The sequence below is a fragment of the Acanthaster planci genome, linkage group LG05 (genome assembly GCF_054643075.1).
Source record: "Acanthaster planci isolate LZ-2023a linkage group LG05, COTS_SCS, whole genome shotgun sequence".
NCBI classification, from domain to species: Eukaryota; Metazoa; Echinodermata; class Asteroidea; order Valvatida; family Acanthasteridae; genus Acanthaster; species Acanthaster planci.
The window spans coordinates 984,821-1,006,664 of record NC_141781.1 but is presented as its reverse complement, the minus strand read 5'-3'; the positions used below and the strand labels follow the sequence as shown (position 1 = coordinate 1,006,664).

Genomic DNA, 21,844 nt, shown 5'->3' with positions numbered 1-21,844 from the left:
CGACTTTGCATTGGATTAAAATGCTTTTCAAAATTGCATTTCATGGGTCCAGTCATAGTTTTTGTGTGTCGGAGAGAATGGACGATTTTGACAAAATAGCTTTGTCAAGATACCTGAAAATATTCGCGTGCATATTTCGCTCCTCATTATATCCACACGTTATTTCAGTTTGGATTATTTGTGCTGCTCCCATTGTGATGTATTTTGTTAACCCATAAATTGAGATTACAAAATCTTTCAATATTACAGTTTACTGGCTCAGGCCTCATCACATTTCAGCCTACGTCCGTTACAATTATACAGTCTGTTGTAGATTTGTAACGAATCTACAGTTCGCTGCACATGCGTACTGGATATTCCTCGTGAGACAGAAGGTTAAACAGTAGGTATTTTCATTTATTGCAACTTTTCATCAACTTTTTTCGGAACCTCATCTACAGCATTTGACATCTTTGAACGAGGGTTAAAGGTTACTCAAGTCAGAGGGAGTGGCTGGATGCGTAGACCGAACGGACCAACTGAGTCATTGCATGGACTGGCATGGCGGGTTGTGAATTGAAATTAAATGAAACAACTTTAACTCGACAAAGTACACACGAATCACAAGCAAGTTTAGGATTTCATTCCTATATTTGCATACAATCTATTCTACACGACCGTGGATGTACGCTTCCTTCGATAGCTTTAAAAGCATGCAGCAAGTTTATTAACCAATCAGAATCGTCCTTTTAGTACAAGGAACACGCCCATTCAAAACTCTTATCTAACAAGTAAAGCACGTAGGCTAATGTGCAGGCTCCAGTGCTCTTTTCATCATACATTCACAATTTTAAAACAAACAGATTCTAACTATTGAGTGTTTCTCTGGTCAAACTAAAAACTGATTGTGATGTTTAAGAGTAAAGATCGTGATTTACTCCATGGTACAGTGTAATTATCCAAGACATTCACTGATGTTAACTTTGAACTACTCTAAATTAGTGTACAGCAGAAAATGAGGCTGATTAATGATATTGCTGGATTATGCGCTCCTTCGATTGCTGGTACTTTATGCACTATTCAGTGATGAAATTAACATGAAAATAGGAAAGGGCTCACATCGCATGTATCATCTTTTAGCTATTTTTTCTCTTTATTTAGTAATACTCTTTTGTTGTTGGGAAGTTGGTCTTGGCTCTGTTTCCCTCTCTTCGGGATAAGACGTTTGTTTAAATTCACCTGCCAGCTTTCATTTGCTTTACGTGAGCTTGAAACATATGGACATTGATTGACATTTGCGATATTGACATTCCATGATATTGAATGACAAATTAAAAAAACCTTTGAACTCTAAAGGAGGCAATGATTGGTCTAATGGGGGAAGCTTCCAAAATGCCCAAATAAGGTATTCTTTTGTTTGATTGGCTATCTCATTGTGCAATTCAAAGATGAAACTGATAATGAAAGCACGAAAGCTTGCATCGTACACGTGATGCCCGTCAGTTTTACATTTCTACATTTATGTTTATTATTGGAGAGTTTAACTTTACCCTGCCTTTATTTTCTTTCACTCTTGGGTGTAACTTATAATTTTAATGGATTGTTGCTTACTATTCTATTCTATTTCTGCTGTATGAGAGAATCAGTGGTGTAAATCTGTGTTGGGAATTAGGGGATAGGAGAGAGTGGTGAGTGATTTTCCTGGGCATGGAAATTAAAAAAAGCAGGGGTGAGGTTACACCATAGACACCGTAGACAAGATACATCTGTTATTTGCATCAAATTTTATACACAGTCTTACATCAGAATGGCATATTTATGGCTTTTACAATTTTTCCCTATTTTAGTGATATCGCAAGCATTTCAGTTGTCGAGACATTCAATTTTTCACAATTTGTTTAAATTTTATCATAAGGGGTGGGGGTGATTCAATAGCCCACCCCTAAAAGGGGGATATATAACCACGTTTCACCGTGATTTACGCCCAAGGAGACAATTAATTTAAAATAGTCATTAGCCTGCTTGTACCCCAAACTCGGCAGAGCTTTCACTCCTTGCATTTTAGTAGCGTACCGAAATTAGTACCGAAAATTGGGAGAAGGGTGTTTGGGGGGAGACTCAATGCCTGGCCATGGAAAAGAGAAGAACGGAGGGGTAGCTGGTTGCTGAGACCACGTGACACTATACGGGGCGATGTTCGTGACAACGACGGTAAAGTTAGCTACTTTACTTTATCTTACATCAGAGCGGCATGTTTTTTGCCCATCTTTGATTGTTCTCTCGTTTTGAGTGTTATTGAATTTATTTTGTTTGTTGGGAAGTCTGAGAATTCTTCATAATCTGCCCAACTTTTTGTAGACGTTTGGAGGAGATTCAATAGCCCGTCCCCTGGTCACAAAGCACTGTGGGTGGGGATATATACCCCCAATGCCTCGGTGTTTACGCTCATGTATGCATAAGATTATGTTTCATGTTCGCCTAATGTTATATCAAAGTAGAAGGTAATTTGCTTCTTTTCATACAAAATAAATTGATAGACATTCCGCAAAGTATACATGCATGAACTCTTAACGTAAATCTGGTCTAGAGTAATTTCATAATGTGCAATATAACAGATTAAGTTTGCCAAAGGAAGCTTATACAACGGCCCAGAATCGATCTATTTTATTACCACGCAGGTAACACGTGGACTGGCAACTTTTCAAATTAATAAAAGTCAGAACTGTGAACATTTTTCACAGCAATTCATAGTAGGCCTATAACATTCCCTGCGCATTTAAAGAGCCTGCGCTGTGTGTCAAGTTCAACCATGCAAATAATCGCTTCTCTGCTTCCGTGAAGGTGAGGGCGCGCTTCTAGTGAGAACTACAAAAATAACCTTATGATGAGACACGTGAGAGTAATTCAAGTAACCCAATGAAGCTTGATAAGGGACTAGCATACTTGGGTTAAAAAAGTTTAACGCCAAAGTTCATTTTAATGCATGTTAATTTATAGTTGTGCATCAAAGCGAAAGGAACTCGTTGTAAGCAATAACGATAATGATCATTATTTCTACGTCTTAGTTGTAAACAATTTATTCTTTCAATTATCCAAAGTTTGCAGTTGATTCTTCCTACTGTATCAAAAAGTACTATTTGCTGTTTCTACAGCTGCTGTACCCGTTCTACAGCTTTGTTTCCTCCTGTAGAATTTCTTGAGTTGCATCATTTTGCCTGCCAGACAATGTCAAATGCTCTTGTACACCTTCTTGTGCTGCATCCTCTGACCCAATTGCAGACAGTTCCATCTGCTGTTTCAGCTGCATCTTTTCCCGATTGCAGACACTGTCAAATGCTCCTGTACACGTTCTTGCGTTGCATCCTCTGACCCAATTGCAGACAGTTCCATCTGCTGTTTCAGCTGCATCTTTTCCCGATTGCAGACACTGTCAAATGCTCCTGTACACGTTCTTGCGTTGCATCCTCTGACCCAATTGCAGACAGTCCCCTCTGCTGTTTCAGCTGCATCTTTTCCCGATTGCAGACACTGTCAAATGCTCCTGTACACGTTCTTGCGTTGCATCCTCTGACCCAATTGCAGACAGTTCCCTCTGCTGTTTCAGCCGCATTCTTTTCCCGATTGCAGACACTGTCAAATGCTCCTGTACACGTTCTTGCGCTGCATCCTCTGACCCAATTGCAGACAGTCCCCTCTGCTGTTTCAGCTGCATCCTTTTCCCGATTGCAGACACTGTCAAATGCTCCTGTACACGTTCTTGCGTTGCATCCTCTGACCCAATTGCAGACAGTTCCCTCTGCTGCTTCAGCTGCATCTTTTCCCGATTGCAGACACTGTCAAATGCTCCTGTACACGTTCTTGCGTTGCATCCTCTGACCCAATTGCAGACAGTTCCATCTGCTGTTTCAGCTGCATCTTTTCCCGATTGCAGACACTGTCAAATGCTCCTGTACACGTTCTTGCGTTGCATCCACTGACCCAATTGCAGACAGTCCCCTCTGCTGTTTCAGCTGCATCTTTTCCCGATTGCAGACACTGTCAAATGCTCCTGTACACGTTCTTGCGTTGCATCCTCTGACCCAATTGCAGACAGTCCCCTCTGCTGTTTCAGCTGCATCCTTTTCCCGATTGCAGACACTGTCAAATGCTCCTGTACACGTTCTTGCGTTGCATCCTCTGACCCAATTGCAGACAGTCCCCTCTGCTGTTTCAGCTGCATCTTTTTCCCGATTGCAGACACTGTCAAATGCTCCTGTACACGTTCTTGCGTTGCATCCTCTGACCCAATTGCACACAGTTCCCTCTGCTGTTTCAGCCGCATTCTTTTCCCGATTGCAGACACTGTCAAATGCTCCTGTACACGTTCTTGCGTTGCATCCTCTGACCCAATTGCAGACAGTCCCCTCTGCTGTTTCAGCTGCATCCTTTTCCCGATTGCAGACACTGTCATATGCTCCTGTACACGTTCTTGCGTTGCATCCTCTGACCCAATTGCAGACAGTCCCATCTGCTGTTTCAGCTGCATCCTTTTCCCGATTGCAGACACTGTCATATGCTCCTGTACACGTTCTTGCGTTGCATCCTCTGACCCAATTGCAGACAGTCCCATCTGCTGTTTCAGCTGCATCCTTTTCCCGATTGCAGACACTGTCATATGCTCCTGTACACGTTCTTGCGTTGCATCCTCTGACCCAATTGCACACAATCCCCTCTGCTGTTTCAGCTGCATCTTTCCCGATTGCAGACACTGTCAAATGCTCCTGTACACGTTCTTGCGTTGCATCCTCTGACCCAATTGCAGACAGTCCCATCTGCTGTTTCAGCTGCATCCTTTTCCCGATTGCAGACACTGTCATATGCTCCTGTACACGTTCTTGCGTTGCATCCTCTGACCCAATTGCACACAATCCCCTCTGCTGTTTCAGCTGCATCTTTTCCCGATTGCAGACACTGTCAAATGCTCCTGTACACGTTCTTGCGCTGCATCCTCTGACCCAATTGCAGACAGTTCCATCTGCTGTTTCAGCGGCATCCTTTTCCCGATTGCAGACACTGTCATATGCCCTGTATTCGTTCTTGCGCTTCATCCTCTGACCCAATTGCAGACAGTTCCATCTGCTGTTCCAGCTGATGCATACATTCTTGAGCTGCCTCCCTCAATCCAATCAGCGACAGTTCTTTCTGTTCCTGTACAAGTTCTTGAGCCCTATCCTTTGGCCAGAGTGTACACACGTCAAGCTCTTCCTGTGCAAGTTGTTCAGCTGTATTCTGCACCGGTTTGAAGCTGCGTTTTGGCCCAGTTGCAATTAATTCTAGCATCTGCTGTTCTGCATTTGACACTTTATGTATTTTGCTGATGCAGCGGTTTAAGAAAGAGAAAGCTTCAACTACAGCATCTCTGTATGTGCAGTTGGTGAAAGTATAGAGAAGGGGGTTGATGGAACAGTTGAGAAGGTCACAGATGACCGCAGCCGCAGTGAAAAAATATCCATCATTTAGAACTGGTCTGCTGATAGGGATGTAATTGGCTACATTCAAAAAGATCGCCCAAGCGATACGAAATGCGTCTAAAAGAAAAAAGACAGCAGTGTTAACCACCAGCATACGGACAACTTTTCTTGGTCGATCTTGATGCTGCTGTGTGCCAAGTGTTATATATCACAATATAGGTGTACACAGACGCACAGACTGCAAACGTTGCCAAGTAAAATATCAATATCAAGATCAAGTATGCTGTTTCGAAAAGAAGCTCATTTCCTAACGGAGCATAGTACTGGAAAAAAGCAGCAAAAACTCCAAAAACTCCCGGCCGGAATCCAAAGGGCGGCAGATATCTTGGCTGCTCTTTTCTTGCTTGCTGATGCTCTGAATGTTATTGGATGATTCACAGCTGAGAATCTGTCCTCTGCTATGGCTGTAATGAAACAGTAAGAAGCATGACGCCCTGTGCCATTCACCGATGTAAATATAATAGCAATGAAGTTTTGGGTTTCTGCATCGACAGGCGTTGATGATGAAATCAGAACTATGAGAAGGTAGATGGAGTCAGCAACTGCCAGGTTGAATAGGTAGACATTGAGGATTGTCTGCATTGACTTCACTCGAATGACGACAAAGAGGAAGACAAAGTTAACGATAAGACCGAAAGGCGGGATGATTTGACCTGCAAGAAGAGTTTTAGAGATGGCTTTTTCTGCAGGGGAGACGTTTTGAGAATACTCTACACTTTCATCCATCGTTTCCAGTGTCCTCTCTATGACTGACTTCGGAATTCTGACTTCTGAATTAAAATTTAGTAGGTTGTGTTGATCAAATGAGTGCTTGTGATACGTTGGTAGAAAATGTTTGTTTAGAATGCAAATCTCTGTTTTCAGAGGGGACTATTTTTAAGTCAGTTTATTTATCAATTGTCAAAAAGCAAAAGTAAAGACTAAATAAACTGCTGCGTGTATTTTCCTGTTTATTTACAATCTTTTAACAGTGAATATTTTTAGGAGGATTTGTCAATGAACGCATATTATTTTCAGTCTCCACACATTTACCGGACTAAATAAGTTAATGTCCACTTTAAAATCAAGAGCTTTATCCGTGGATCTCTGTGACGGCAGGCGTAATGTTGGTCCCGAATCAAAATTCAGTCGTTGTAAGTTTATTAAATGTTGCCCTTGTCTTGCACTGCTGGGGAATGTGTTCTTTACATGGTTTCTGAGATTTTCCTCATTGAATCATTTCAAGTGATCAAAGTTTATTTGAATACTTGTTAGAAAGCCAAGTAAAAGATTAATAAATAATTTTTTTATAGATTTTAACAACGAACACATTTATCAGGATTTTGTTCATTGGGGTATATTACTTTCATTTTCTACACGTCAACTTTTATTCTTCTCTGAAATTCTCCTTTTGTGGTTGTAACATGTCAAACATTTTAATCCAAACCTGAATGAATACTTTGATTTTAATGGGTTAAATTTAACTTAGGGCCTATGCTGATTTGTGGACCTAGGAAAAGAAGCAAACAAGGTTTCTTCAGAACTACGAACCCAAAATGTACGAGGTTGGTTGTTATGAAAGAGGTATTTCGAGGCACTTTAAGTCAGGCCACCACATCAATCGGCAGATCGATGGCGGACGATACCGGTGTGGCGACGCGCCCCGCCCCAGTGATGAGCAGACAGGCCGGGAGTCTCAGCGCAGGTTTCGCCAGAAGCGGATTGCCAAGAACATTCACCTCTTCAGGTGGTGAGGGTCCAGTTCAGTTGCCTTAGGACTGCAACCTGACGCAACAACAAACCAGGACAATGCTGGGAATTCCCCAGCTGTAGGGCTTGCTCTAAACCCGGCTTTAGGCCCAGGCCAGCCTCGGATCGAAACCGATAACGTGGTAATTACTCAGGCCCAGGCTCATCAGATCTCACGTACAGGTTGAAAGTAACTCCCCTTTTACAACTTGGGCGATGGGCAACAATTCTCTTAATTCTCTAGTAGCCCCACCCGCTATTCCTAGCGATTTCGGAAGCACTAGACCTGTCCCACTGCTCGCCGTGGGAGAAGGGGCTCCCCTTGATATTCACGTTCCGCAGTCAACCAAAGAGAAGATTTGGAACGGCAAATATGTGGACATGGCGTTGCTATATCGTGACAACGCTGCTAAAGCGCTGGGGTTCGCCGGACACGGTTCTGAGCTGACCTTAGCTGTTGAACAAGGCCGTGTAGTTTTAAGCCAACGACGCCTCACCCGCGTAAACTTGAAGGCCGGGGAATTACCGCGCAATTCCCCGGCCTAGGCTGGCGCAATTATGACGAACAGTTCCGTTTGCGTATGGAAGTATACCCGTCTCGTTCTTGGGCTACCATCGACATGGAACTGTGGGTCACTGTTGCAGCCGTTGGTACTTTATCTTCTGCGCTAGCCCCGGCGGCAGTCGCTCGGACCCAACAGTACAATAAACGTGTCTGTTTTCCCTTCAACTCCCCAACGGGTTGCCGGTGGGCCTCGTGCCGGTACGTCCATAGCTGCACTCGATGTGGTCATTCTGGACACGGGGCGTCCGATTGCAGAATAGTTTTGGGGCTCGGGCCCGCATTTCCAGGCAGCCCCGGTCCCGCGCACCAGCCAACCAGTCCCGGTCGCGCAACGCATGCGTATACGTGCTTCACAAAGACGCCGTTGGCAGCGTCAGGCGCACGGCAAGCGGCTCGGCCGGCTTTACCCAGTACAGTAACAAGGCTGGACACGCACAATGTGAGCGATAACAACCGCCAATCGGCGGGTACTGCTAAAGGGGACAGAAATACTACTTTTCGTCCCCCAACGCCCATTAATATCGTAGTCCTCAAGCAATGGTTGTCAGGTTATACAGATAAATCGGCGGCTAATTTGCTGTATAACGGTTTTGCAAACGGTTTCTCGCTGAGCTATCATGGTCCGAGGGTACGTAAAGATTCTGATTGCCTTAAGTTCGCGAAGGATAGGCCGGAAATCGTCCTCCAGAAATTACACGATGAAATTGCATTAGGCAGGATTGCAGGTCCCTTCTCTGACCGGCCATTTCCAAATCTTCAATGTTCACCTATTGGTCTCGTGCCAAAGCAACGACAGGGCTCGTTTCGCCTTATTCACCATCTCTCCTATCCACTAGGTGAGTCTGTGAATGACTTCATTGATAAGGAAGAGTGTTTAGTTCATTATGCATCATTCGATACGGCTGTCGATTTAGCGATGTCCGCCGATTCAGCAACATGGCTGGCAAAAACGGATATTAAGTCGGCTTTTCGGTTGCTTCCCGTCGCCCCTTCTGATTATGAATTGCTTGGCTTCAAGTTTCACACTCAGTTTTATTATGATAAGTGCTTACCCATGGGATGTTCGGTGTCCTGCAGACTTTTTGAGGCATTTAGCACCTTTCTGAAATTTCACTTTAAGCAAATTCGAACACTTAAACTGTCACCCATTATTTAGACGATTTCTGTTTATTGGGAAGTCCAAGCACTACTGCCAAGTACTGCTTAATTTTGTATGCCGCGCAATTGCGCCAGGACGGGCGTTTACTCGTCGGTTGATTGGCATGTCCCGCGGGCTGCGGAAGCCCCATCACAAAGTCCGCCCATCTCACGGCGCGAAACTTGACTTACGTATGTGGTTAACCTTCCCTGAACACTTCAACGGGGTTTCCCCATTCCGAGATCAGAACTGGCGCGACAACGACGCTTTAGAGTTATTTACAGACGCTGCTGCAAGCAGTGGGTTTGGCGGGGTGGGTACTTCAGCGGTCGATAGTTTCACGGGCGTTGGTCCCCTGAGTTTAAGGCGCTATCCCCGTCGATAGCATACGACGAGTTTTATCCACTAGTGATTGCAGTGCATTGTTGGGGTTCCCAGTTAGCTCAGCGCAAAGTGCTTTTCCGCACAGAAAATCGAGCAGTAGTGCACCAACAGTCATCTACTTGCGCCCAGATCATGCATTTAGTGCGAGCTTTTGTGTGTCAGTGTCTGCGGTTCAATATCCAATTTAAGGCCGTGCATATCCCCGGAGTACACAATGAAATTGCCGATTACCTCTCACGTTTCCAGGTGCATCGCTTCCGGGCCCTGGCCCCACAGGCACAAACTGTTGACTTTCTTGAAGCATAAGCACTGATGACCTGGTAATTTCAAGTGACTTTAAAAGGAAAAAGCACTACAGTGTTAAGGTGGAAGGCTTGCAGTAGCACCATGCAAGGATACAATCTCTTTGGTGAGTCTGTATGGTTCTGAAAAGAACCGTGATGAACTCAACGTTTCAGACAGTATGCTCTGTCCGTTGTCAGGAGACTGAGAGTGGGGCTTATAAGCTGACTTGGAGCACTGGAGTGTGACGGATCCGTCCGTGTAGTCAGGTGGAACGAGGATGCAGCTGGTGGATCCACCTGGGTACTGATGCATGTCAGTTGGTGATAGGCTGTGGCGGGGGAAGGTTGCCTGGGTATAGAAAACCCATGGGAGAGGGGGCCTAGGGTATAGAGGACCCATCAGACCAGGAGGTGAGCAGGGGCTGCCAGATGTCGCTGATGGAGAAGCCGATGTCTTGAAGCACGGTAGGGTGTTTGAAGATTTCCAAGGCTTCTCTAATGCGTCTTGGGTACCACTGTTCTATGCTTGCGATGAGGTGGGCTTCTTCCCAGTTGATGGAGTGGTCTTCGGCGTGGGAATGCTTGATGATGGCTGACTTCTCATAGTCCCCCTTCCTGCCATGGGCTTTGCGTTCTTTGATCCTGGTAGGGAGGTCCCTACTAGTCTCTCCGATGTACACTTCGCCACACTGGCAGGGGATCTTGTATACACCTGGTCAGCGGTGTAGATCTTGCTGAGCTATGTGGAACACCTTGATGTTGTGCTTGCTCAGGATACGCTGGATGTAGTGGGAGGTATGTCCTAGGTAGGGGAGAGTGACTGAACTAGGGGCCTTATCTAGTTGGCTTTGGGTATAGATTCTGTTACGTGCGGAGAATGCACGGCAGAAGAAAAATCAAAAGACGGGAATCAGGACACTAAAACATACGAGCAAAGGACAATAAAGGAACTAATTTGGAATAACATTTAATTATTAACTTAAATCAGCAAAGCAGTAAATTAAAACAAAGTAAATCTAGTGGTTTGCTGCAACTTAAACTTCTCATGCGAGAACATCGTGAATTTGAACAGTCAAAAGCATAAAAGGAAATTATTTACATTAGCACAGCCAAGCAGAATTAATTACACTGAAAATTAGCAAGCCGGCAAAAAATATATTAATATGCGAAGAGGCAAATTATATTCGGCCGAGTATGATTACCTTAAGGAGCCAACAAGAGAACAGAAGAAAATTAGGCCCCGCCCAGTCAGTGCCATGGCTAAAAGGGCGCGGTCGTCGGGCCAAGCACCTCTGCACTCCGCGCCAGAACAGCCCAGTTCAGACAGGCAGGTCAGTGTCGATCCCCGAGATTCAGCTTCCACATGGAGCCACGACACTCCAGGGTCCACGGTCCCTCAGCGGTGTCAGCCTTGGCCACGGTGCGGCAGTAATCGACAAGGAGGTGCTGACCCAACGCCGGCTATTTCGAAACGCACATGCTAAAAGCATATAGGCACTGACTGAGAGCGAAATCAATGACTACGGAGTCTTTTATAGGTTTTTGGAACGTGCCTAAATTCCACACGTACCTTTTCAGGGAGACACAAAAGGATTCGGATCAACTGGGATCGTAACAGGGACCCCACGGCCGGGAGGGGGACTTGATCTTGCGTCTTGAGTCTTGATCTGCTTGGGATGGTATCCGTTGCGTTGGGGTGCCGTGGAGATGTGGTGGAGTTCCTTGTGTAGGTGCTGTTGGTCGCAGATGTTGTAGGCTCGGTGGATGAGGGTGCTGTTGACCGATGACTTGATTTTGGGGTGGTAGGAGGCGCTGTTGAGGTACCTGTCGATGTGGGTGGGCTTGCGATAAACCCTCCGGGCAAGACTTCCATCCTCCTTTCCGGACACCTCAACATCAAGAAACAAAATGCTGCCATTCCTCTCTTGTTCCATGGTGAATTGGATGCTGCTGTGAAGCCCGTTGAGGTGGTCCTAGAAGAGTTGAAGGTTGTCTTGCCAGTGCTCCCAGATGATGAAGGTGTCATCCACATACCGGAGCCAGATCTTGGGGCGGTGGTCTGCTGTGGCGATGGCGGTCTGCTCGAACTCTTCCATGAATATGTCAGCCAGAACCGGGGATATAGGGGATCCCATGGAGGTTCCAGCTGTTTATTCATAGAATCTGTCCCGCCACTGGAAGATGGAAGAATCAAAGCAGGTGGTGAGGAAGTCTTGAAGCTGGCTGGGGGAGAGGTCGGTGCGGTCCTTGAGGCTGGTGTCGGCTTGGAGTCGGTCCGTCGCTATAGTGGTTGCGTTGGATGTGGGAACGCAGGTGAAGAGCGACACGACATCAAAGCTGACCATGATGTCGCCTGGCTGCAGCCGGAGGTCTTGGATGATGGACGAGAATTCATCCAGTGTTAGCAACCAACTTATACAGACAATCTTGCCAAGCCGCTTTGGTTGTTGCTGTGTTGTAGGTGTTGGATTGCGTAGCTTTATCACAATGGTGATGTACATGGACGCAGTGACGATCAAAGATGATGCACGGACATCAGGTAGCAAATGTAAATACTTGTATCGTCCGAGGTAAATTGTGGGGTCGCAAGAAGTGGTTTGATAACTCCAAATCCAACTGACAAAACCCAAAGTTCTGCAGATATCTTTGCGGCTCTTGCTTTGCTGGCTGATGCTCTGAATGTTATTGGATGATGCACAGCTGAGAATCTGCCAACTGCTACGGCCGTCACAAAGCAGAAGGAAGCATAACGTCCTACGTCATTCAGCATTCCAAACAGAAGTATAACCACGTATTGAGTTCCTGAATCCTGAGGTGACGTTGATGATAAAATTAGCGCAATAAGAAAGAGCAGATCGTCAGCCACCGCCAGATTGGATAGGTAGACATTGAGGATTGTACGCATTGACTTCACTCGAATGACGACATTTATAGAGAACAACAAAATTCAAAATAAGACCAATCGGTGCAATGATTTTAGCTGCTAGGAAAGCTGCATTCTTACCGTTGATTTAAGTTGATTACCGTTGATTTACATTTTCAAGTTTATCGTTAAAGCATACGTATAACAAAAGTATTTACCAATCAAAATCTAGCATCGTTAAGTGATATATATTGTCAAGGATTTCATAAACGCTCAAACGATCAAAAACTCTAGATTCTAAGTAAGGCAGTAATTTGTCTAAGAATACAGGAGGCAAAGGTTTTATAATTGCTAATTCATGTAGTTCCATAGCGTGTTTCAGCAAATCACAAGCTGTACCACTCAAAGGTGAAATTGAAAAACAGGCCAACAGGAAGGCTGGCATCACTGTCACATGATGCCTTTCGCTTGCACTTTTTCATTTGACCTTGCCAAGATTTGATTTTCTTTCTTTCTCGCAGTGATTTTCATTTTCAGTTGATTGATATTGTTATCGGTTCTTGGAATATCAATTACCTGACCTGTAGCTTAAGAACAAGTCAGAGAATTAATTGGCATTCTCCTATTTCAATTAAGAAAACTTTCATTTCAAAAAAAGTTTAGTGTTTACCACATGTCGTAAGTGGTGAACAAAGTTTGAACCAATTAGAAGCAATAATATACCATGAGTATGCACAACCGTCGTGTCCAGTCACATAGGAGTGCATACCATTGTGTTCTAAAGCGGATGGGCAAACTTTGTATGTGTGATTTTGAACGTCGTGTTTGTGAGTGGTCAGGGCCAATTTCATGAAGCCGCTAAGCACAAAAATTTGCTCAGCACAGTATTGTCTTGCTCAGGAAAAACGAGTTACCAGCCAAAATTCATGCCATTTTTATGATAAGCGATGATCAGCTCAGCATCAGTCACAACCAATATACAACATATGAACATTTTGATTGGTAATCCTGTTTATATCAAGAGAAAAAACATGCTAATGATCCGTGAAATTGGCCCTGACCGCTCACAAACATGACATTCAACTTCCCAAACACGACGTTCGAACCCACACACACGACGTTTGTAATTCACAAACACGACGTTCAAACTCACAAACACGACGTTTGCTTGTCCGAACACCATGGAGTTAAAAACCCAGTTAATGTTTTGTTTATTAATTCGCTGCACTTTGACAATTTGCAGATCGCGCATGCAGCGCTAAAAACAACGTGTGATGGGACACCTTTTATTGACGGGCCAAGAAATCAAGTCATTATTGAAAAATTTTAGGTCAATGGCGCTACGTTTAAATGATTTCCTGATATTTGCATCGCTCCAGTGGGATAATAAAACGGAAATCAAGTGACGCACAAAGGACCGTCAAAATAAGTAAGGAAAACTGTGGGTGCATATAAAGAAAAACCGGATGTCCACGTCACCGGAAAAAACTTTTTTAAGATATGGGAAACATGCAATGCAGTTTAGTTGTTTTGGACCTGAGTGTTTAGAGTTTTCAAATTCCAAGTTTACATTTTGTATTATTGCTTTTCTGCTGATTTATTTACTTCAAAATCTGACATTACTAGATAAAAATTCAATATGGCGATGACGGTCACCTGTGATCAGCTAAGTAATTGCTTAATGACATGTTTAATTAAGCCTTCAAGGCAGAGCTGTTAACGAATTTCGGCAATACCAAGGTCTGGGTCCTTGAAGTGTCACAAAGAAAAGGTTAAAGACACTAACTGTCAACTTATGAACCTTTATTTACAAACTTTCAAAAGATCATTCATAGCGCATAATAGAGCCTTGGTCTCCTCACACAGTCTCACGACAATCAATGTGAACATTGATGTTTTCTCGTAATCACTTCTTACCAACACAATAGAATCTTCAGTTTGAAGTCTTCATGTTTAGGATTACATTTTCTGATAACTTGGAATCCCAGTTTTTCACAAAGAAAAATAAGTGAAGCCTTTTTAATAATTGTATCTTTTTTCGGAATGCATTATCCGATGGGATCAGTTAACATTTTTATTATCTGAAATTTTCGACACATTTTTACGTGAACTCATTAAATACCATTAGTGTCCAGTTTACTTCAATCCTTCTATTAGAGGGGGAAATGCATTTCAGCCTTGAAAGCCATTCCCACAATTAAAAACACATTGAAAGTCCACAATTGACTGCACGGGATAACTTCTTTCATTTTTCTCTTGCTTTCATCCATCTAAGAATTAATTTCATTACTCTCTTCTTTTCATATCGAGTCCACAACTGGAAAATACATCATTCTAAAAATCTTCAAAGTTTCACGTAAAATCAGGGCGAAGTGAAAAACTGCCTGCAGTTTCAGAAAAGAGAGAAGATGTCTAGGAGGCTTAGTTTTCTTTATAATTGTCAAATTAGGTGTTTCTTGGCAAACTGACAATATCAACAGAAAAGCTGGCATGACACGCACGTGATGCCTTTCACTTGCACTTTGCTCTTTGTTAACCAGTTGTTTTATTGTTGGTTTGTTTAACCTTGGCAAGATCTTCTTTCCCTCTGTTGCAATGATTCTCATTTTCAGTTGAGTGATATTGTTATCCGTTCTTGATATTACCTGTAGCTTAAGATCAAGTCAGAAAATTAATTAGCTTTTCCACCACTATTCAAATTAAGAAAACTTTCGTTTCAAATCAGAAGCATCAGTACAGGCAAAATAACGTTCCTTCGTTTTGTCACGCGTCGTAGGTGTCGCATAAAGGTTTTAACAATAAGAAGTACTGACAGTACAATGACTAATGTGCACGACAGTAATGTCCGATCTTGTAGGAGTAGATCCGTTTACACCCATAATTATAATGGCTGTCTCTGATTAACACCCAGTAATGTTTAATTCATTAATACTGCATAACGTTGCTATCAGTAAATACTTTTGCTGGGTGTGTGCTTTCAACGCTAAACATGGAATTTAAATCGATGGTAATAAAGGTAACCTAGGTTGGAGGTGATGTCAATCAAAGGTAGTAAGCAATCATGTAATATTCATGATCATATAAAATAGGTCAAAGTTTTAAAACTGAGTTAGAATTGAATCAAGTAGAGCCAATACCATCAATCTTGCACTAAACGCCTCAATGGCTTTAAAGTTCAAATCAGCGTATCCCCATATCATTACGTATCAATAGTACATTCTGATTGGTCGCCACTTTCGGTGAACGTATGCCTTTAATGATAACGATGAATCTGTACAATAATGTGCATAGAATGCTCGCAAATAAAAGGGATCAATACGACATCCTTTCCGTTTATCTAGTTATTTGATTAAGCTATTAAGATTTCTCCAAATTATTTCATTTCCTAATCCAATTTGAGTAACGATCATCTCATTATTTACCCCATAGCTTCGTAATTCCCATAATCTATTCGGCCAATGAAACCCATTATGTAGTCTGAGTCCATCTCGTAAACCCAAGCCATAACGCCCATGATATCAAGAAAATTCCTGACTTTTTAAAGCATTAGTATTAACCTTTCCGTCAGTTTCCCCTGACTGCCAGTGATGCGGGCCTTCATTATTGCTGACACAATCCACAGATTAAAGGTAAAAGAAAGATTCACGTTGTTTACTAAAACCCAATGATTGTTCTGTCCCACCCAATGCGACCCTCCCCTTGTCGTGTATCAGATCTTTTCTGTTTGAGAGAAGTTCCCGTGACCGCAAATCAAAACGATAATAGCGATGATTCAGATAATATAGAAAATGAAAGCATTCTGAGTGCAAATATCTCTTGAGAAGGAAAACACGAAAGAGCTCACGTTGGCACACTTCCTCAGAGGTCGGTTTTTCATATTCATGTACATTTTGGTCTCGTTTCATTTTACCAGACACAGTCAGACTCATCAAACGTACACTGACTCACAGTGAAATGGAACAGGAGATCATAGTAGAGTGCACATGCAAGGAGACAGAAGGATGCACGGGGAACATCTGTGGGCAGCTCCAAGGGTTGATTAATCATTTAGTTCAAGCACAGCAAGCCTTAGATACAACCCTACTAACTGCTAAAATCATCCCACCAATTGGTCTTATCTTGAATTTGTCTTTCCTCTTTGTCGTCATTCGAGTGAAGTCAATGCGTACAATCCTCAATGTCTACCTATCCAATCTGGCGGTGGCTGACTCCCTGGTCCTTCTTAACGCACTGATTTCATCATCAACGCCTGTCGATGTAGAATCTCAGTATGTGATTACCACTATATGGACAGCAGTAAAGGATGCAGCTAATTTTGCTTCTTACTCTTTTGTGACGGCCATAGCAGTGGACAGATTCTCAGCCGTGCATCATCCAATAACATTCAGAGCATCAGCCAGCAAACCAAGAGCCGCAAAAATATCTGCTGGGCTTTGGATTCTCTCACTTGGTTGCGGAGTTTTTACGGGGTTTTGTCAGTTTGCTGCTCCGTCAGAAAATGAGCTCCTCTTCCATAAAGTATACACGGCACTGATATTAATATTTTATCTCTCGACTTTCACAATCTGTGCATCCACCTACACCTACATTGTGACAAAGTTACGTCATCAGACACCGGTTACGCTGCAAAAACCAAAGCGACTTGGTAAGGTTGTCCTTATGCTGGTAATTAACACTGCTGTGTTTCTTCTTGTAGTGTTATGCCGCATATGTTGGGCAGTCATTTTTAATGTAATTCAGTACGTCCCCATCAGCAACCAGACTGCCAGGGATCAGCATTGGCTAACTACAAGCACAGTCATCATGGATTTGATCAATAGTTCTATCAATCCCCTTGTCTATAACGTCACTAACTCCGACAATCGGTCGGCTGTACTCGAAGCGTTCTCTTTCTCAAAATGCTACAAACACAATACACCGGAAGAGTCAAGGACTGAGAGGGAGAGAGAACTGATTGAAATCCTGCCCAAAGTAGATGGCCTCAAACCAGTACAGGATGCGGCAGCTAAAGAACCTGCACAGGAAATCATCGAACTGTCTACAATGAGGCCGAAGAGAACAACTCGAGAATTAGTACAGGAGCAAATGGACTCGTTTGCAATTGAGATAAGGGAAGTTGCTCAAGAATGTATGCATCAGGTGGACCAGCAGATGGAACTGTCTGCAATTGGGTCAGAGGATGCAACGCAAGAACGTGTACAGGGCATATGACACTGTCTGCAATCGGGAAAAGGATGCGGCTGAAACAGCAGAGGGGACTGTCTGCAATTGGGTCAGAGGATGCAACGCAAGAACGTGTACAGGAGCATTTGACAGTGTCTGCAATCGGGAAAAGGATGCAGCTGAAACAGCAGAGGGGACTGTCTGCAATTGGGTCAGAGAATGCAACGCAAGAACGTGTACAGGAGCATTTGACAGTGTCTGCAATCGGGAAAAGATGCAGCTGAAACAGCAGAGGGGACTGTCTGCAATTGGGTCAGAGGATGCAACGCAAGAAGGTGTACAGGAGCTTTTGACAGTGTCTGCAATCGGGAAAAGATGCAGCTGAAACAGCAGAGGGGATTGTGTGCAATTGGGTCAGAGGATGCAACGCAAGAACGTGTACAGGAGCATTTGACAGTGTCTGCAATCGGGAAAAGATGCAGCTGAAACAGCAGATGGAACTGTCTGCAATTGGGTCAGAGGATGCAGCCCAAGAACGTGTACAGGAGCATATGACAGTGTCTGCAATCGGGAAAAGGATGCGGCTGAAACAGCAGAGGGGATTGTCTGCAATTGGGTCAGAGGATGCAACGCAAGAACGTGTACAGGAGCATTTGACAGTGTCTGCAATCGGGAAAAGATGCAGCTGAAACAGCAGAGGGGACTGTCTGCAATTGGGTCAGAGGATGCAGCACAAGAACGTGTACAGGAGCATTTGACAGTGTCTGCAATCGGGAAAAGGATGCAGCTGAAACAGCAGATGGAACTGTCTGCAATTGGGTCAGAGGATGCAGCGCAAGAACGTGTACAGGAGCTTTTGACAGTGTCTGCAATCGGGAAAAGATGCAGCTGAAACAGCAGAGGGGACTGTCTGCAATTGGGTCAGAGAATGCAGCACAAGAACGTGTATAAGAGAATATGACATCGTCTTTAACTGGGCCAAAGGATGCAGCTGGAACAGCAGGTGAAGCTGTCTACACATTGGTCAGAGAATGCAGCTGAAAACCTTGTGCGTGAGCAGATAGAATCGTCTTAAGTTGAGCGAGAGGACGCAGCTCAGGAACCTGTACAGGAGAATCTAAAATTGTCTCATTCAGTTGGGCTGAAGCTGAAAACTTTTGAAGGAGCAGATTGAATCGTCGGAAATTCAGCCATGGTAAGGAGGATCACGTGACATCTCACCACCAATGTTTCGTAAGCAAAGCATAGAATCCTTTTATAGCATGTCTGCCGCACTACCTTTCATGGAAATGAAATGAGATATTTCAATGCAACAGTAGGTGAGATAGTACAGTCATTATGCTATTCAATATTCACCCCATTAAATTGCCACCTGATTTGAAGTGCGTCGGCGGATGGTTACATTTCCATGTTTACTGGACAAACCCTGTAGGGGTCTTATTGTCCGTATAAAGTCAAGGACAAAGACAAAATAGCCTAGTAACCCCCATTCCTTGTACGAACAAAAGTATGGATACGCCTCAGCTCCCTGTGCATTGCTAGCTACTCATTCTTCATAGGTATGCATCGAATATGTACATGTAAGCAGCCTTAATACTTGCATCCGTGTATAGTCTTTCTAAATATGGTTCCCAATGTAGTGATCCTATAGGCCTGCATATCTGTCTGCTCTTTGTATTTAAAACCTATTCGGACTATTACGTGATTCAACATCGGCACTCAGGCCCGTAACTGGGGGTGGGGTGCGTCCCCCCCACGCGCCTAAAAGGTCCGCTTTTGAGGCAAGAAAAAATTGAGTTTTAGCGGAAGATTTTGCACGAAACAATTGCCGCGCGCGTCGGTATTTTTCTCCTCGGTCAATCCCCTCCTTAGGAAATTGCTTGTAACCCCCCTAAAACAACTGGTATGACCTCGTGAATCCTGCTGTTTTTCAAAATGAAAAAAATGAAAAAGATCTATGCTTGGTCGTCTTTGTTGAGGATTTGCAACACCCACCCCCCCCCGAAAAGTCCTAGTTATGGGCCTGGCCTTGTATTCCCAAATTATACGTCTGTGGAGAATTTAGTAGTAATAAGGTAATTTCTTCTGTTGGTGCCGCGTTTGAGTGGAACGTGGATGTAGCAACCTCGTTCCTTGCCAGTGGGCGAACCTTTTTTATTTCATCCCGGCTGTGTAACGTACTGACCGCGCTCAGATTTGCCGGCGCCAAGTTTGTATTTGGTTTGGTATTGCTATCCACCCGCTTTATAAATCAAGGTTTGGCAGAATGATGATTTGTCAGTTCTGCATTCGATTAAAAAAAATAGTAAGGAAATTACCTAATAGATGGATTAAAGAAGATGACAACTAAACACATTTTCCCATACAGTCGATTCAGTTATGGACTTGCATAGAAACGTATTTCTTTATCGAGGGAATGTCAATAATTTCTGTGACTTGGTTTCAGGCTTCGAGAGAATCGATAAGATAATCAACTTATAACGCGAGTATATAACATAAACAAGTACATGAAATAAAGAGAAAAGTACAACTGAGCGGTTTCATGTTTGGTACAAGTTTTTCTCAGTTTACTGAGGTAAGCAATGGAAAGCGTCCAGTATAATGGAAAAACCTGCCTCTTTTTAGGACAAATTTCCATCTTTTTTTAGAGTAGGAAGATGATGCCACCTAGTACTGTAAGCAGTCATATAAGAATCTTGATAATACTATTCTGTAAGCGTCCAGTTTGGCAAGAACAGTATCACGCAAAAAGCTTGTGCAAGACTTGTAATCCTTGCTGTATATATATAAAGCTTCATTGGTTTACAGTAACGACATACATCCGCCTCATTGTATAAAACAATGCTAGATTTAGATTTAGACTGGTTTGTGAACTTGTTGCATGCTTTTTAAAAGCTGACCATTGAACTGTAAATTCCAAATGATTTAGACAGTGTCTTGTAAATAAAAGAGGTGAGAAAAAGGAAGAAGAAATCAATGTGTCATTTTTTGTTAAACCAAAAGTGTGATTTTTGTCTTCTTTTACGAGTTCAACTCTTATTTGAATAATCCACTGATCAGTTTCTGACATTTGCTGGTGATAGAATATTCACTACCTGTGGTACGATGCGATACATGTTGCATACGCTCTAATGAACAGTAGAAGGATGCCAAACGTGCTTCGCCCAAAGGAAATTTCAGTTTTATATTGAGCACAGTTCCTTTATCATTTAATTACATCGTTTCATGACTAACCCTCTTCAACGGAGCCGTTTGAAAACTCCAGGAACTATTTAGACGCCTATGAAACAAGGAGCATGTGTACAATTTGAGGAGGGCAGGGAGGGCGCTATACGCTTCTACAATCGGCCAGCATGTCTAGGAAATTCGACTTGAATGAAGAGGGAAGTCGGACATTTGATCAGGGGAAGCTTCGAGGCATGAAGACTAGTCTCCTCTCAAGACTTTCAATAAAGCAATTTTCCCATAGGAAAATACGAGTTGTATCCCCAAGTTACTGGTCATCTGAAGAACCGTTCTTGATTCCCACCTCCTTTCACTTACGTGAGTCGGGTCGTTTTGATATAACTTATTTCCCTCAGCGTGTTTGTTTAATGGGCAAGCTTTATGCAATCGTTCTTTCGGAAAACTCCAAATACTCCATCAAGTCTACTGAGACGAGCATTTGCTAAGGCACCAAGCTGAACCAAGAGGGGGCGCAATTTTCTAGCAACAGTGGCTCCTTTGATCGGAATTGCACATCGCTGGTTCCCAGACGGCCATAAAATGCACGTATTACAGTAACTTCTCTACATGGCTAGACCTTTAAGCATTTCATTCGCAACGACTCAGTGGATTACAACTTTGTTATTATTAAGGAGGTAATACCAGCATCGCCATTTCGACATTCTAGCAAATTAATTCTTGAGTGAATAAATCAGGGGAAAACAATAACAAAGAATGTAAACTTGGAATGTGCGAAAATCCAGCGTTATCATTTCAAATCGCCCTAAATACCCATGTCGAAAGGATTGATATCATTGCTTTCGATACTTACTCTATCTAACTCTGGGCATGTGGATGAAAACTATCGCATCACACGTTGTCTTTTGGTGCTGTACACGCGTCCTGCAATCTGTCAAAGTGCAGCGAATTAATCGTATTATTCTTAGTTTGTTTGACCTTACAAAGATTTTATTTTCGGTCCCTCTTTTGACTGACTTTCATTTTCAGTCAATTGTTATTGGTATC

At 43.3% G+C, this 21,844-nt stretch overlaps 1 long non-coding RNA gene across 1 annotated transcript in view; it reads left to right on the top strand.

The window, feature by feature from the left end:
• Positions 1 to 21,844, top strand: part of LOC147798978 (uncharacterized) — a 62,746-nt gene that overhangs the window by 522 nt on the left and 40,380 nt on the right. The gene's annotated exons all lie outside the window — the stretch shown is intronic.